At 31.5% G+C, this 15675-nt stretch overlaps 1 protein-coding gene and 1 pseudogene across 6 annotated transcripts in view; both read left to right on the top strand.

Annotated features, from left to right (window-relative positions):
• Positions 1-15675, top strand: part of ROR2 (receptor tyrosine kinase like orphan receptor 2) — a 241264-nt gene that overhangs the window by 10030 nt on the left and 215559 nt on the right. The window lies entirely within an intron of this gene.
• LOC141550245 (polypyrimidine tract-binding protein 1-like) lies at positions 1864-14582 on the top strand (annotated as a pseudogene).

The raw sequence follows: 15675 nt of genomic DNA on the forward strand, positions 1-15675 counted from the left end.
GAAACTCATTCTACCTATGTTTAAAGTATGTTAAAACATTTTCCCTATGCCTTTTATAAAAATTTTCATATGCACAATAACAATAATAAGATAAACTCATATTATAGAGTGCTAATATTATTGCTACCATTTTGGCATCTTTAGTATGACCATATATGGAGGGCCCTTTTGTTACTTTAACATTAAAATTTTTTACAATAGCAGATAAAAATTAATGCTTAACTCAACACATTTAAATCTGTGGTTAAACGAAGTTGTTAGATTAGTTTTAGATCTTTTTGGGGAGAATCTGCTAATTCTTACTAAAAAAATGGCCTCAAGAAGTAAACCATTGTGTATATTGGTAATAATATTGGTAATAATTTGGTAAATATTGGTAATAATCAATTGATTTAGAATAATCCATAATTTACCAATCAACATTATATTAATTAACTATAATATATTGGGAATACTGGCTGATTGGGGGTAAAAGAAATGTTTTATCTTAATTTGCCTCTACTATACCTGAGTCAATTGAGATTATAAGGGGCAGCTAGGTGGCACAGTGGATAGAGCACCACCTTGAATTTAAGAGGACTGGAGTTCAAATCTGGTCTCAGACACTTAACACTTCCTAGCTGTGTGACCCTGGGCAACTTAACCCCAGCCTCAAAAAAAAAAAAAAAAAAAAAAAAAAAAAGAGAGAGAGAGAGAGAGATTTTAAAAGATTAGGATTTAAATATGAATATTTTCTTTGTGAAATAAACATTTTGAAATGAATTTTATTTGAATTACTTCTAATTTAGAGTGCCTCACTTAGGTAACAGGCAAAAGTTTAATGTATTTTTTCTTACCTTTTTTAATGTGTGATAATTTACCCCATTTTACCTCTTTTATGTATATTTGCCTTAGCTTTACTCATTCTAAGAGAGGTAGAGTTGGAGACTGCAAACCTGAGTTTACATCTTATTTAAATTCTTACCTGTTGTATCAACCCTAGGCATCAATTTCCTCATCTATGAAATGAGAGAGTTGGATTTGATGACCTCTAAATTTTTTTCAGTTCCCTCTTCTTTGTCTTCAGATGCTTTTAAATAAATGGCATAATGTTGAAAGTTATATTTGGAAGAAAAATAACATCTGAAAAATTTTAAGGTCACTTAATACTCTTAAGGCTTGTACCTTTGAATTTCATTTGCAAATTTGAAATTTGTTTAATTCCTTGGAAATGCTAACACTACACTACACTAAAATTAATGCTTTCTCAAGGGTCTAACTGAAATAAAGATTTGACTGAAAATTTGGATAAAGGGGAAGGTAGTACTCATGGCAAAGCAAATAGAAGAATGGACATACATGGTAAAACTAAAGCTATCTATTGTGAACATTTTCCTTTGGTTACTGTTTGTGTGTATGTCTGTGTGTGGGGGGTATGTGGGACAAGGTGTACATACAAACATAATGAAATATAAGAATTTTTAAGTTATATGCAAAGAGTTTTCTGGCAAAGATATTGTTAGTGGTTTTAGAGAAATAATCTCCAAATTTTTTTCATCACACATTTCATAAGTAAAAAAAAATTTGTTACATAGCTCTTTCTTCCTACTATTTTGTTATTATCTATATCTATAAATACCATACAAAATATAATATATATTATAATATATTACATATAATATATTTCATATTTATATAATAAATAGTCATCTCTATTATTTATTTCTATATCTAAAATATGAATATATTATTTATATGTTTATATATAAATATATACTTATAAAATGTATTTATTTACATAATATAAAATATATTGTATAATATATTATATAATCATATAATATAAAATAATGGAACATAATATAAAATAATATATACTATATTGTTTATGTTAATTTAAATTATATGTTAAATATTATTAAGTATTAAATACTCTATAATATAATGATATATCATATGATAATAATATAATAAATATTATATAACTATTATACAGGTAGTATAGGCATATAAGTATGAGGATTCAGTCTTCAATTCTGCTCTCATTCTCCCTCTCAAGGCTAGCTTGTGTCCATTCTGGTGTGTCAAATGGTTTTGCCAGCAGCTACACTGTTATACTTCATTTCTGAAATAGGGAAATTCTAGTCTATTAACCACAACTATAACTCCAGAGACCTCTCTGGTATGCTTATATAAAAAATAAAACAAAGGAAACTAAAAAAACCAAGCCAACATGACATCTTTCATTTATTCTTTAAATGGAAAAAATAGATTTTAGCTCAAATAAAAATAACATTTCCATAGAGAGAGAACAAAAAAGAGGATTTTCTTTGAAATTGTGAATCTTTTGCTGTTTTAAAATTTTAATTTATTTAATATTTTCCCTTAGTTACATTCAAAAATAAACAAAAAAAATTTAATTTGTTTTAAAAATTTTTGAGTTCTAGGTTCTCTCCCTTATCCCACACCCACAATTAAGAAACCACTTGTGAAGTCATGTAAAACATTTCGATAAAAGTCAAATTGTGGGGGGGGGGGAAACATAGATCTCCCACCTTATGAAAATAAAAACCCTCAAGAAAAATTAAGTTCAAAAAAAGAGAAAAATAATATTTCAATATATATTGACATATTCAGTTCCTTCTCTGGGTATGGTAGAATTTTTCATTATAAGTCCTTCAGAGTAGTCATGAATGAATGTATTATTGAGCATAACAAAGTCATTCATAGCTTGTCATCCCAGAATATTTCTATTACTTTGTATACAGTACATTTCACTTTGCTTGAGTTCATGGAGGACTTTCCAGTTTTGTTTTGTTTTTTTCCTGATCAAATGAATCAATAGGTAGTCAAAGATGATACACATTTTATAAAGCTTTTGGGGGCATAGTTCCAAATTGTTTTCCAGAATTGACTGGATCAATTTATACCTACATAAATAGCATTTGTCTTTTTCCTTCTTGTCAAATTTACCAGTCTGATGAGTATGAAGTAGAATCACAGAGTTGCTTTCATAAGCATTTCTATGTTAGTGATTTGGTATATTATACATATGACTAATAATATCTTAGATTTCTCCTTTTGAGAACTGCCTATTTATATGCTAGCATTTTTGTTGAATAATCAGTTGTTACTTTACCAGCTAGTATTTATAACTTTGTTAATTATGCTAATGTATACATTTGCTTCTATGTATTCCATTCTTAATCTTTTCCACTGATTGAGTTTTTTTAATTAAGCATTACTAATATTTTTCATCGTTAGTGCTTTGTAGTATAGTTTGATACATAATATAGATCACAATTACCTCTAGACTCTTTAATTACCATATTTTAAATTATTTTCTTGAGATTCTTAACTTTTTATTCCTTCACATATATATTTTTTTTCCTCTCTAATGTATTCTTTTGGTGGTTTGATTGATATGGTTCTGAAGAAATATAATAGTTTAGATATTATTATAATTTATATAAAATTGGCCCAGACCACCCATAGACTTACTATTTAGAAGAAAGAATGTTTTTCACTATATTCATGTTACTCCTCTGAATTATTCTACTATATAGAAATGTTGATGATTTATTTGGATTTGATATCCTGCAACTTTGCTGAAGTTATTTAATTAGTTTTTTGTTGATCTTAAAGCTCTTAGCAAATTGTCATCTATAAAAGCACCAATTTTGTTTATTTTTACTTCTGCATTTATTTTTAATTTTATTGGTATAGCTAACATTTCTATCATTATATAATAAAGTAATAATGATAATGAAGATCTGATTTACTCTTAACTTTTTTGGAAAGGCCTCTGGTTTATGTTATGTGCAAATTTGGGCTTTTATTTTAGATATAATTTATCATATTAAGGAACACTATTCCTATAATTTCTGGAGTTTTTATTTGAAAACAGGAATGGCTATTTTGTCAATTTGTGTGTTTGTGGAATTATGCGATTTTAAAAAAATATATAGTCTGTTATGTTGATAGTTTTTGCACCAACTCCACATTTCTGTTGCAAATCCAGTATGTTCATAGTATATTTGTAATCTTTGTGATATGTTTTATGCACATGTATGTATAAATATATAACTGCTGTAATCTTGACAACATTTTATTTAATATTTTTATTTAAATGTTCTCTGTAGTATTCCTTCTTCATTTTGATTCTCCTTTGTGTAAGTATTAAAACTGTGTTTATGCCATAGAATGATTTTGTAGTCTCTATTTTCCCCCTTGTTTTTCAGACAGACTATGTAAAGGATTAATTTTTCTTTAAATTTTTGATAGAATTAATTTTTTATCAAGAATGCTTGGAAGTTCACTAAATGGTAAACAATTCATATGTTTTATGTTAGTAAATCTTAGTTTCCTTCTTTTTAAGTTTATAAATATTTATAAATTTTATTTTTTTCTTCTTTCATTCAAATGAGTTATGACAACTTTTTTTACCTCCCATTTTTAGAAACCATTTATTGCTTAGGTGCTTTCCTTCTTTGGAAGTTTATAAATTGTCTGTCAAGACTTGGTAGAAATTGAGCTGGGAAGAAAACAATTAAAATGATTAAATGGATTAAAAAATAACTCATTTTGATTCTCAGGGACAGAATGGTAGTGATCATGATGGCTCAAGAAGTTCCAATATTTCTTTTTTACCTGTAAGATAAATCACTGCCTCTTCTATTTGACATTTAAAGTCCTCCTGAATCTAGGTCCCGCCTATTTTTATTACCTTGCATTCACTCTATTGGAGGTTCTAGTTAAACTTATTTGCTTTTCCCCCTACACAACACTTTAGTTCGCATTTTTCTACTTTTACACATGTTGTCCTCCATAGGAGCAAAATGCCTGTTCTCCTCATCTTTGCCTAGTGGAATCCTTAGTTGTCTTCAAGTATCACCTCTTACAATTAGGATTTTCTAATTCACTCATCCTTAAGGATTCTTCAATCCTGTAAATTCTTTGTATTTATTTTGTATATATTTTCCACTTATTTAAGTATGCTACTTAAATGTATTGTTTAAGTTTGTTAAACATAAAACAACATATTGTTTCTCCTAGTAAAACATATGCACATTGTAGGAAGGAACTATTTTATTTGCTGTATTTGTGTAGCCCTGGTATTTACAGTGCCTGATATGGTTTGTTGAATTGATTTAAATGGGAATGACGACCGGAAAATAATGTTTGTCTGTTTTAACCATTTTGCATTTAGCATTTTTTAGTACTCCTCTAACTATATTACAAAATTCTTTTCACTGTAACAAATTTTTATCTGCATTGATAAATAGTGATCCTTCTCATCCAATATGGTTGTACTATATCAGTGGTGTCAAACTCAAATAGAAAGAAGTCACTAAACCTCCTGTGAGTATGGTACTTAACTTAGAAAACCACATATTGACATACTTCTATTGTATTTTTGTTTATTTTGTTAATTATTTCCCAGTTACATTTTAATCCGGTTCAAGCAGTACTTAGTCCATAAGGTGTTTGATACCTCTGCACTAGATGACCTGTAAGGTTGTTTCTCTTTCCTTTTTTGAGTGTACTTACTAGAGTATAGAGTAGATAAAAGCACTAAACAAGTAATTTCATTACTATAGGGAGTTCCCAAGTGAAGAAATTTTTTCCCACCTATTTAGATGACCACTTTCTCAGGAATTTATATTGTTAGAGAATTGTCTAGAAAATCAAGAAGTAAAGTGATTTATTCAGGATCACATACCTGGTGTCTGTCAATGATGGGGTGTAAAGTAGTCTTTCTGGTTCCAAGGCCAGGAATGCACAAATTGATGCCTTTGACAAAGTGTTTCTCAAAATTTTTGTGTAAAAGATAAAAGAATTATATTGGATGTTGTTATATAATTGGATGTTTTTAGAAAGAGATGTAAACAGGAACAAAATATTATTATTTTGGAAGATTCTTCATAATGTCCTATTTATCACATTTATTGATGACTTGAATTAACTTTTATATAGCATGCTTCTCAAATATGGGGATTATAAGAAGATGATAAGGAATAGCTAGTATATTGGGTGCCAGATTAAAGAACAAAAACAAGCCCTGAACAATGATTTAGGTCAATAAAATAAAGTGTCACCATAAAAGGAATAAATGTAATCGTACACTTAGATTGAAGAATAGTCACTTAAAAAAAAAAAGAAAAAGAATAGTCACTTTTACATATGGGGTGGAATTTAGGGCTACAGAATAATATAAATGAAAAAGATTTGGGGACTTATGTTGACTCTTGTATTGAATAAGCTTCAATTTTCTCTCTTTATGCAGATGATTTATATGATTTATATTTATATATAGATGATCTATATATGTAGTTCCAGTTTTTTTCCTAATCTGGTGATTCAAATTACCAGTTGCCTTTGGACATATCAAGATGGATGTCCTGTGGGTATTTCAAGCTCAGCATTTCCAAACCAGAACTCATTATCTTTCTTTCTTCCTATGGTGCTTCATCCAGACTCTCATGCTTCAGTATTATCATCAGTAGGTATTCTCACTCACTCTACCTACCTCCTAAGTTAACAAATCTTTTTTCTAGGTTCATAAAATCTCATGTATGCATTTTATCTTCTCTGTTCATATAGATACCATGTGAGTACAGGTGCTTATTACATTTCAAGTTGATTAACTTATTTAAAATTTTTTTTTCACAATTACATATAAAGATCATTTTTAATATTCACTTTTCAAAATTTTGAGTTCCAGATTTTCTCCTTTACTTCCTTCCTCCCTAAAACAGTAAGCAATTTTGATATCGATTATATATGTGTAATCATGTAAAATATATTTTCATATTAGTAATGTTGTAAAAAGAAGAAAGAGATCCCTTTCCCTAAATGAAAAAAGAAAAGTAAAAAATAGCATACTTTGATCTGTATTTAAACTCTATCAGTTCTTTCTCTGGATGCGGATGACATTTTTCATCATGACTTTTTTTGGGATTATTTTGGATCACTGTATTGTTAAGAATAGCTAAGTGATTCACTGTTAAATATTTTACAAAATTCTTCACTTTGCATCATTTTGTGTAAGTCCAGGTTTTCTGAAATTATTTTGCTCATCATTTCTTTATAGTACAATTCCATAACAATCATGTACCACAATTTGTTCATCTCTTCCCCAATTAATGGGCATCTTCTACCTCTTTGCCACTGTAAAAAGAACAGCAACAAATATTTTTGTATATATGAATCATTTTCCTTTTTTGATTTGATTTCTTTGGGATTTAGACATAGTAGTAGTAGTATTGGTGGATCAAAGGATGTGCACAGTTTTATAGCCCGTTGGACATAGTTCCAAATTGTTCTCCAAAATTGTTGAATCAGTTCACAACTTCACCAACATTGTCTCAGTTTTCCCACATCATCTCCAACATTTGCCATTTTCCTTTTTTTTTTTTTTTTTAAATCATATTAGACAATCTGATAAGTGTGAGGTTGTACTTCCTTGGGAATTTCTCAGGTAAGGAAAGGATGTGCCAAGGAGTTCAGAGGGAGGGATCCAGGAGGAGCCAGAGGTCGGGAAGACTTGTCTAAAAGATATGCTAATCTCTGTCTCAAAGATTCTTTAAAGATGCCCTGAGACTGAGGAATAGATAATGGGAATTGATAAAGGTTCCATTCTTATAGTCACTTTATACAAGCATGATTTTTCTAATTCTTAATCAGTGTACACACAGATGCTCCTGCTTGCACACATGCACACAACCAAAATTATACACATCTATTTGTATAGATTTATATATATAATATATATACATATATATACTTTGTACATCAAACATATACAAAAATAGAAATTAAAAAGGAAATATATGCAATATTTAAAATATTTTATTAATAATAACACTGTTTGAAGTATTATTAAAAATGCTTTATTACCTTTGAAAATCCTTGTAAACACAGTGTAATACAGAAGTTCAGCATTCTGGTTTCAAGTCAAAAATAAGTCACAAATATACATTTATCCAATTAGACAAAAAATACATCATTGGCTGTGGGTACTTGATTGGGATACTGATTTTTCAGTCACATTCTCCAATTATGCAAACATTTTTGTTGAAATTTGACTTGTAAATATCCATCAGGTTCTTAATGGGCCACTTTCTTTTCCCAGGCCCAGTTCTTTTTAAATTTCAAATTTCACCATTTTTTTCTTTTTGTGGTTCTTCCTTGAATAACTACTATATGGCTGAAGTCAGCAATAATGCCTTAAGAATAGTAACACATAATTATGTGAATATCTATCCTATAATTTCCCAAATTTTGTATTTTAGTTCATATTCAGTCTTCTGTTATCTAAAATTCCATAACACATACTTTCCCCTCTGAAAAGGGAATTTTGGAAATAGATTTGTTACAAATCTGTCCTCTAGATGTAATTAATGTAATAAATAGTAAATAGTAGATTGGTAGAAATGGGAGTTGGAAAAAATAGGAAAAATGTTCTTAACAGGAACAAATAGGAATTGAAGTGCATGTGAAAGAAAATTTGAAAAGGCAAAAAAAATGAGAAAAGAGTGCAACAAATCTATTTCCAAACAGAAGAGGGGAGGAAAAATTCAGACCTATGGGAAAAATTCATTCTGATTACAGAAAAAAGTCAGATAATTTTACAGTTAATAAATAGAATTATAGTTATATATATATATAAAATATATACATAACTATATATATATATACATAGTTATCAATTATAGTTCATCAAGAGTTAATAGCTTCTGTTATATCTTGTGACATTTTAAATTTAGCTGTAGGACAGAATTAAACCTTGGATTGTCATCTACCTGATCTCATAAAGGAGGATCAAATTAGATAATACGTATATAACACTAAAAAACTTGAAGCACTCATAATTGTTATCTACCATTATTATTATCTTTTTGCTTTTAGAGAGAAATTGCATATTAGACAATCTGATAAGTGTGAGGTGGTACCTTCTTGGGAGTTTCTTAGGTGAGAAGTGTCAAGGAGTTCAGAGAGAAGTCTCCACAGGAGGAGCCAGATGGAATACCTGGCAGATCACATCTCAGACTTGTCTAAAAGATATGCTGATAAATATTTCAAATATTGCTTAAAGATGCCCATCACATAGTAACTAAAATTAAGTTTATTTAGCCCAACTTTTTGTCATTTTAGCTTGAACAATTAGGCAACTAGTTATAGAATGGAAGGTTTTAGAGTCACAGCTTAGTTCTGTTTTATCACATATTGTCTCACAGGACTTCTCTGCATTCTGTCTCTGCTGCTTATTGTAGGAATGAGTAGGAAGAAAAAATACTAGGGGAAAAAATGTGGGGTGAAATTGAGAGTTGTATTGTCCTCTTAAGTGTAAGGAATGCAAAAGAAGAGTTTATATGAACTGAATTTCACAATTCTGTTCCGATATGGCGATAGCAAGAAACAGTGTGATATAAAGGAAAGAACACTGGAATTAGAATTCTGGAAACCTCTGTCTTTGCTCTGACTTATAAGTGTGACCTTCATCGAGTTCTGGAAAAATCAGAACTACACTAAATAAACTCCAAGATCTCTTTTAGCTTTGATAGTCTATTACTGTTAGCCGGAACAGTTGGACTTAATTTTAAGACACAGGTGATTAACATTAAATGAATGAAGCTAATTAAAAGAAAGCTAATAACTGAAACATTTAAGTGAGTATCATTCTTCCTATAAGCTCCTGAAGGCAAAGTCCATTTTCTAAGTTTTCTATAGTGTTTGGGATCATAAATTTAATCAATTCTTACTGAATTTATATTTATCTTGTTAAAATAAAAAAATTTAGATTATTACTTTAGAAGTTAAGCTTTGATATAAACTGTGAAATTAAAATAGTGATTTGTATTACTTTGAGATTTATAAAGTTTTGTACATATTGTCTCATTTGAGCTTCAAAAAAATCCTTTAGATAGGTAATGCAGGTATAATTATGTCCATTTTTTTTTACAAATGAGGAAATTCATTCAGAGTTCAGAGTTGGTTTAGTGACTTGCCTGTGGTCAACTAGTATCAAAAATGAAGTTTGTACAGAAGCCTTCTTGTCTCTAGTCTAAACATTATGCCACAGTATTCAGGAATTGCTTTTTAAGAAAGTGTCTGTAGAAGAAACATTGAGTTTCCCTAGATAACCTTATTATTAGGGGCCTTTTGATTAGCTTGTTTTGAATATGACCCACAATTTCCTTTTTTGCTGAGTATTCTAAATTCTTGATCTCTGGCAAGGTCCAGAATTCTAACCATAGAGCTTTTAGTTCTTTACCTCAATCTTTCCTTGTTGTAGATCTGGAAAATTGAAACTCATTCCATTGTGAGCTGAGTTGGTAGTTGAAATATTGAATATAACTTAAGTAGGCAATATCTTATTTTTTTAAATAATGTTTTGTTAGGAAGAAGAAAAGGAGATGAGACCATAATATAGCTCAAATCCATCATTTTATAGATAGGGAAAATGGGATCTTCAGAGATTAAGTAATTTAGTAGAGTTCACACAAAAAAATTAGTATCTAATTAGAGACATTTTTCTTTTTAAAATTTTATTTTTAATTGTGAACTTAATCATTAATATGCACAAATATTTCTAGATACAAAGAAAAGGAAAGAAGACCTTTAAAGATATTGAACTTAGGCAACAAAAATAATATACATACATAATATAAAATTCTTTAACATCCATAATAGCAGTCAAATAAAACAAATGAATGCAAGTAGGAGAATGCATGTTTATTGTTATTTGGAGATAGAAGATATATTTCATTATTGATATTTAGAAGCTAGGCAGTTCAGTAACTAGAACATTGGACTTGGAGTGAAGAAATTCTGAGTTCACATCTTGCCTTGAATATTTATGAGTATGATCTTGGGCAAGGTTATGTACCTCACTGATCCTTAGTTTCTTCTCTTTAAAATTAAGTTAGGGCAGCTAATTGGTGTAGTGGATAGAGCACCAGCCCTGAAATCAGGGAGGATCTGAGTTCAAATTTGGCCTCAGACATTTAACATTTCCTATCTCTGTGAGCCTGGGCAAATAACCCTGATTTCTTCAGGGGGAAAAAATGAAGGCAAATATTTTAACTTACACTATTTATGAAGATAAGGTCAAAAAGAACTAGATATAAAGAGAAAGATTATGAGAAAATTTGAAGAACATATTATTTGACTTATGGAAATCATAAGGATTCAAAACTAGCTAATCTTATGGATAAACAATTTGTAAATAAACAAGAGAGTGCCAGCAGAATGGGGTACAAAATGGATAACTTTGATTATCTTTATTTAGGTAAAATGTTTTGTACAAATAAAATGTAGCCAAGATCAGAAAGAAAGCAGAAAATTGTGGAAATCATTTATTTATGTCTTCTTTTTTTAAAAATAAAAAGTTTTTTTTCAAAACATAAGCATTGATAATTTTCAACATTTACTCTTGTAAACCTTGCGTTCCAAATTTTTTTTCCCTCCCTTCCTCCTACTTCCTCCTCTAGGCAGCAAGTAATCTATGTTAAACGTGCAAATTCTTCTATACATATTTTCATAATTATCATGCTGCACAAGAAAAATCAGATAAAAAATGAGAAAAAAACAAAATGCAAACAAAAAAAAATGAAAGCACTATGTTGTGATCTATACTCAGTCCCTACAGTCCTCTCTCTGGGTGCAGATGGCTCTCTTTATCAGAAGTCCACTGGAATTGGCCTGAATCACCTCACTGTTGAAAAGAGTCATGTCCAAGCTATTCTGGTGCCTCCACTCCATTCACTTTGGGTCTCCTCGTGTGCCATGGACAGCGGAGATCTGACGAGCTTTTCTCTACTTGCGTTACTAACGGACCCTTTATCATGAGCAGCAACTCTGCTTCTGCATCTAATGGAAATGACAGCAAGAAATTCAAAGATGATAATAGAAGCACAGGAGTCGCTTCCCGAGTAATCCATGTGAGAAAATTCCCAGGTGACATCATAAAAGCTGAGGTTACCAATCTTCTCATGCTGAAAGGCAAAAACCAGGCTTTCCTTGAAATGAACACAGAAGAGGCATCAAACACTATGGAAAGTTACTATACCAGAGTGACTCCTGTTCTTCGAAGCCAGCCTATCTACATTCAATTCTCAAGCCACTAGGAGCTCAAAACAGTCCAAATCAAGCGTGTGCCCAGACAGCACTTCAAGCTGTAAACTTTGTTCAGTCAGGAAATTTGGTCCTCTCTGCCTCTGCTGCAGCAGCCAATGCAGGAATGGCAGTGGCTGGCCAGAGTCCAGTTTTGAGGATCATCGTAAAAAATCTCTAATACCCAGTCACTTTGGAAGTACTTCATCAGATTTTCTCTAAGTTTGGCACAGTGCTGAAAATAATAACCTTCACCAAGAACAACCAGTTCCAGGCTCTGTTACAATATTCTGACCCTGTGAGTGCCCTGCATGCTAAGTTGTCTCTTGATGGGCAGAATATCTACAATGCCTGCTGTATATTGTGCTTTGGCTTCTCTAAACTTACCAGCCTCAATGTGAAATACAAAGCAGAGACTATACACACCCAGATCTTCCCTCTGCTGATAGCCAGCCTTCTCTTGACCAAACTATGGCCTTTGGTGCACCTGGTATAATTTCTGCCTCTCCATACACAGGAGCTGGTTTCCCTCCCACCTTTGCAATTCCTCAAGCTGCAGGACTCTTAGTCCCCAATGTCCATGGAGTCCTTGCTTTACTGGTCATTCCATCAGCAGCAGCTGCTGCTCTATCAGCTGGGCGAATTGCCATTCCTGGCCTCACTGGGACAGGGAACTCTGTTTTGCTGGATAGCAACTTTAAGCCAGAGAGAGTTACAACCCAATGCCTCTTTATTCTTTTCGGCATTTATGGAGATGTACAGAGAGTGAAGATCTTATTCAACAATAAAGAGAATGCCTTGGTTCAGATGGCAGATGGAAACCAAGAACAGCTTGCCATGAGCCATTTAAATGGACAGAAATTTCATGGGAAGTCAATCAGAATCACTCTTTCCAAGCACCAGACAGTTCGGCTTCCCTGTGAAGAACAAGAAAACCAAGGATTGACTAAAGACTATGGAAACTCACCTCTCCATCGTTTCAAGAAACCAAGCTCCAAAAACTTTCAAAATATCTTTCCTCTGTCTGCTACCCTGCACCTTTCTAATATTATTGCCTTCAATATCTGAAGATGACTTTAAGATGCTGTACTCAAGTAATGGGGGGTCAAAGGATTCAAGGTCTTTCAAAAGGAATGGAAGATCACTTTGATCCAGATGGGTTCAGTGAAAGAGGCCATTCAATCCCTAATTGACCTTCATAACCATGACCTTGGAGAAAACCACCCCCTTTGTGTGTCTCTTCTACCATTTAAAATTTGGGAAGGCACAAGACAGAATGAACCTGACTGATGACAACTCCAGGATTTCAGCCTGGCCTGTAAAGGCTGAACACTTGGGATCACTTCCATCATTTCAGATTTTAAAAAGCTACTTTAAAAGCAGCTAAAGTGACCTTAAAAGACCAGAGATTTTATTTTTTTTGAGTGAATTAGTTTACCTGTTTTTAAAAAAATTAAATCTAATTCACATTGTTTAAAAAAAAAAAGAAAAGAGCCATGTCCATCAGAATTGATCATCATTTAATCTTGCTTTATACAATTTATAATCGTATAAAATCACTATGTACAATGTTCTCTTAGTTTAATCATTTCACTTAGCATCAGTTCATGTAAGTCTCTCCAGGCCTCTCTAAAATCATCCTGCTGATAATGGTTTCTTATAGAACAATAATAGGGAAAAGTTATTTAGAGACAGTTTCTTAGATCAAGGTGTCATATCTCAAATATATAAAAAACTTGGTCAAATCTAAGAATGAAAATCATTCCTCAGCTGATTTAGTCAAAGGATATGATTAAGTAGTTTTCTGATGAAAACATCAAAACAATTTGTAGACATGAAAAACTGTTCTAAATTATTATTGATCAGAGAAATGCAAATTAAAACAACCTTGAGATATCATTTTACCATTACCAGATTGGTCAAAATGGTTGAAGGGGAAAGGCAAATAATGTTGGAGGGAATGTAGAAAAATTGGGATGCTAATTCATTGTTGGTAAAATTATGGAATTTATCCAATCATTTTGGAAAATAGTCTGGAATTATGCCCCAAAAGTTATTAAACTGCCAATATCGTTTGACTGACCGAGCAATATCATCATTTGCTTTATTTCCAAAGATGATTATGATTAGGGGAAAAGGGGGGGAAAAAACATGTTCTGAAATGTTTATAGCATCTCTTATTGTAGTGAGAAATTGCGGACATGCCTATCAATGGGGGAATGGCTGAACAAGTTGTGGTATAGATTGTGATAGAATATTATGCTATAAGAAATGATGAGTTCAATGACTTTAGAAAAATATGGAAATAATATTATAAAAAATTACTCATGCATATATACTGTGGAAAAAAATTCTAAATAAAATTAAAAAAAAAAGAAAAATATGGATAGAATTGCATGAAATAATGAAGAGTAAAGTGAGTGAACCAAGAGAATATATATATATATATATATATATATATATATATATATATATATATATATATAGTAACAGCAATATAGTTTTAAGAACAACTTTGACTGGGAATTGAGTGGATGCCCATCAGTTGGGGAATGGCTGAATAAGTTATGGTATATAATGGTGATAGAATATTATTGTTCTTTAAGAAAGCCTGGAAAGACTTGCATGAACTGATGCTAAGTGAAGTGAGTAGAACCAAGAGAACATTATACACAGCCACAAGATTATATGATGATCAATTGTAATGGATTTGGCTCTTTAAAACAATGAGGTGATTCAGACCAATCCTAATAGACTTATGATAGAGAGGGCCATCTGCATCCAGAAAGAGGATTATGGGGACTTGTAGGGGCTGAAACTCTGAAAAAGATGTGCTTGAGCACTTAAGGCTAATTACCTAGTCGATGTGAGACAATGACTTTATTAGCATATGTTTGGAAAAATGGGTCTTCTCACTTTTGGGTGCTTGCTAAATGTTTGGTGTTGAGATAATTATTGGCAAGGATTGGAGGGCAGAGAGACTCATTTTGCAGTAGGATGAGGAGGAGAGAGGCTGGTGGCTCTGGACTCGAGAATCCAAGATTCTGCTTGGTTACTTCTTTCATTTGTCTCTCTAAAGACCAAGGACTTTGATTTATCCTGACTCTGGATGACCCTCAAGCCCTCCAGAGAGCTAACCTGTACTTCACAGGGACTGAATGTGGATCACAGCATAGTATTTTCACTTAATCTTTTTTGGTTGTTATTTGCTTTTTTTTTTTTTTCCCTTTTCATCCCCCTTCCCCCCCTTATCATTATCAGACTTTTCATGTGTAGCATGATAAATGTGGAAATATGTTTGGAAGAATTCCACATGTTTAACATATATTGGATTACTTGGGGGGAGGGGCAAGGAAACGAGAAAAATTGGGAACACAGGGTTTTGCAGAGGTGAGTGTTGAAAGCTATCTTTGCATGTATTCTGAAAATAAAAAAACCTGTTATTTAAATTAAAAAATATTTTGAAAATAAGAAGCTATTATTAATTTTTTTTTAATTTAAAAACAACTGAGCAAGGAAGTCATTTTGACTATTATAAATACTTAAATTAAATACAAAGGACCTATGGCGGAAGAAGCT

This window comes from Sminthopsis crassicaudata, chromosome 1 (assembly GCF_048593235.1).
Source record: "Sminthopsis crassicaudata isolate SCR6 chromosome 1, ASM4859323v1, whole genome shotgun sequence".
Taxonomy (NCBI): Eukaryota; Metazoa; Chordata; class Mammalia; order Dasyuromorphia; family Dasyuridae; genus Sminthopsis; species Sminthopsis crassicaudata.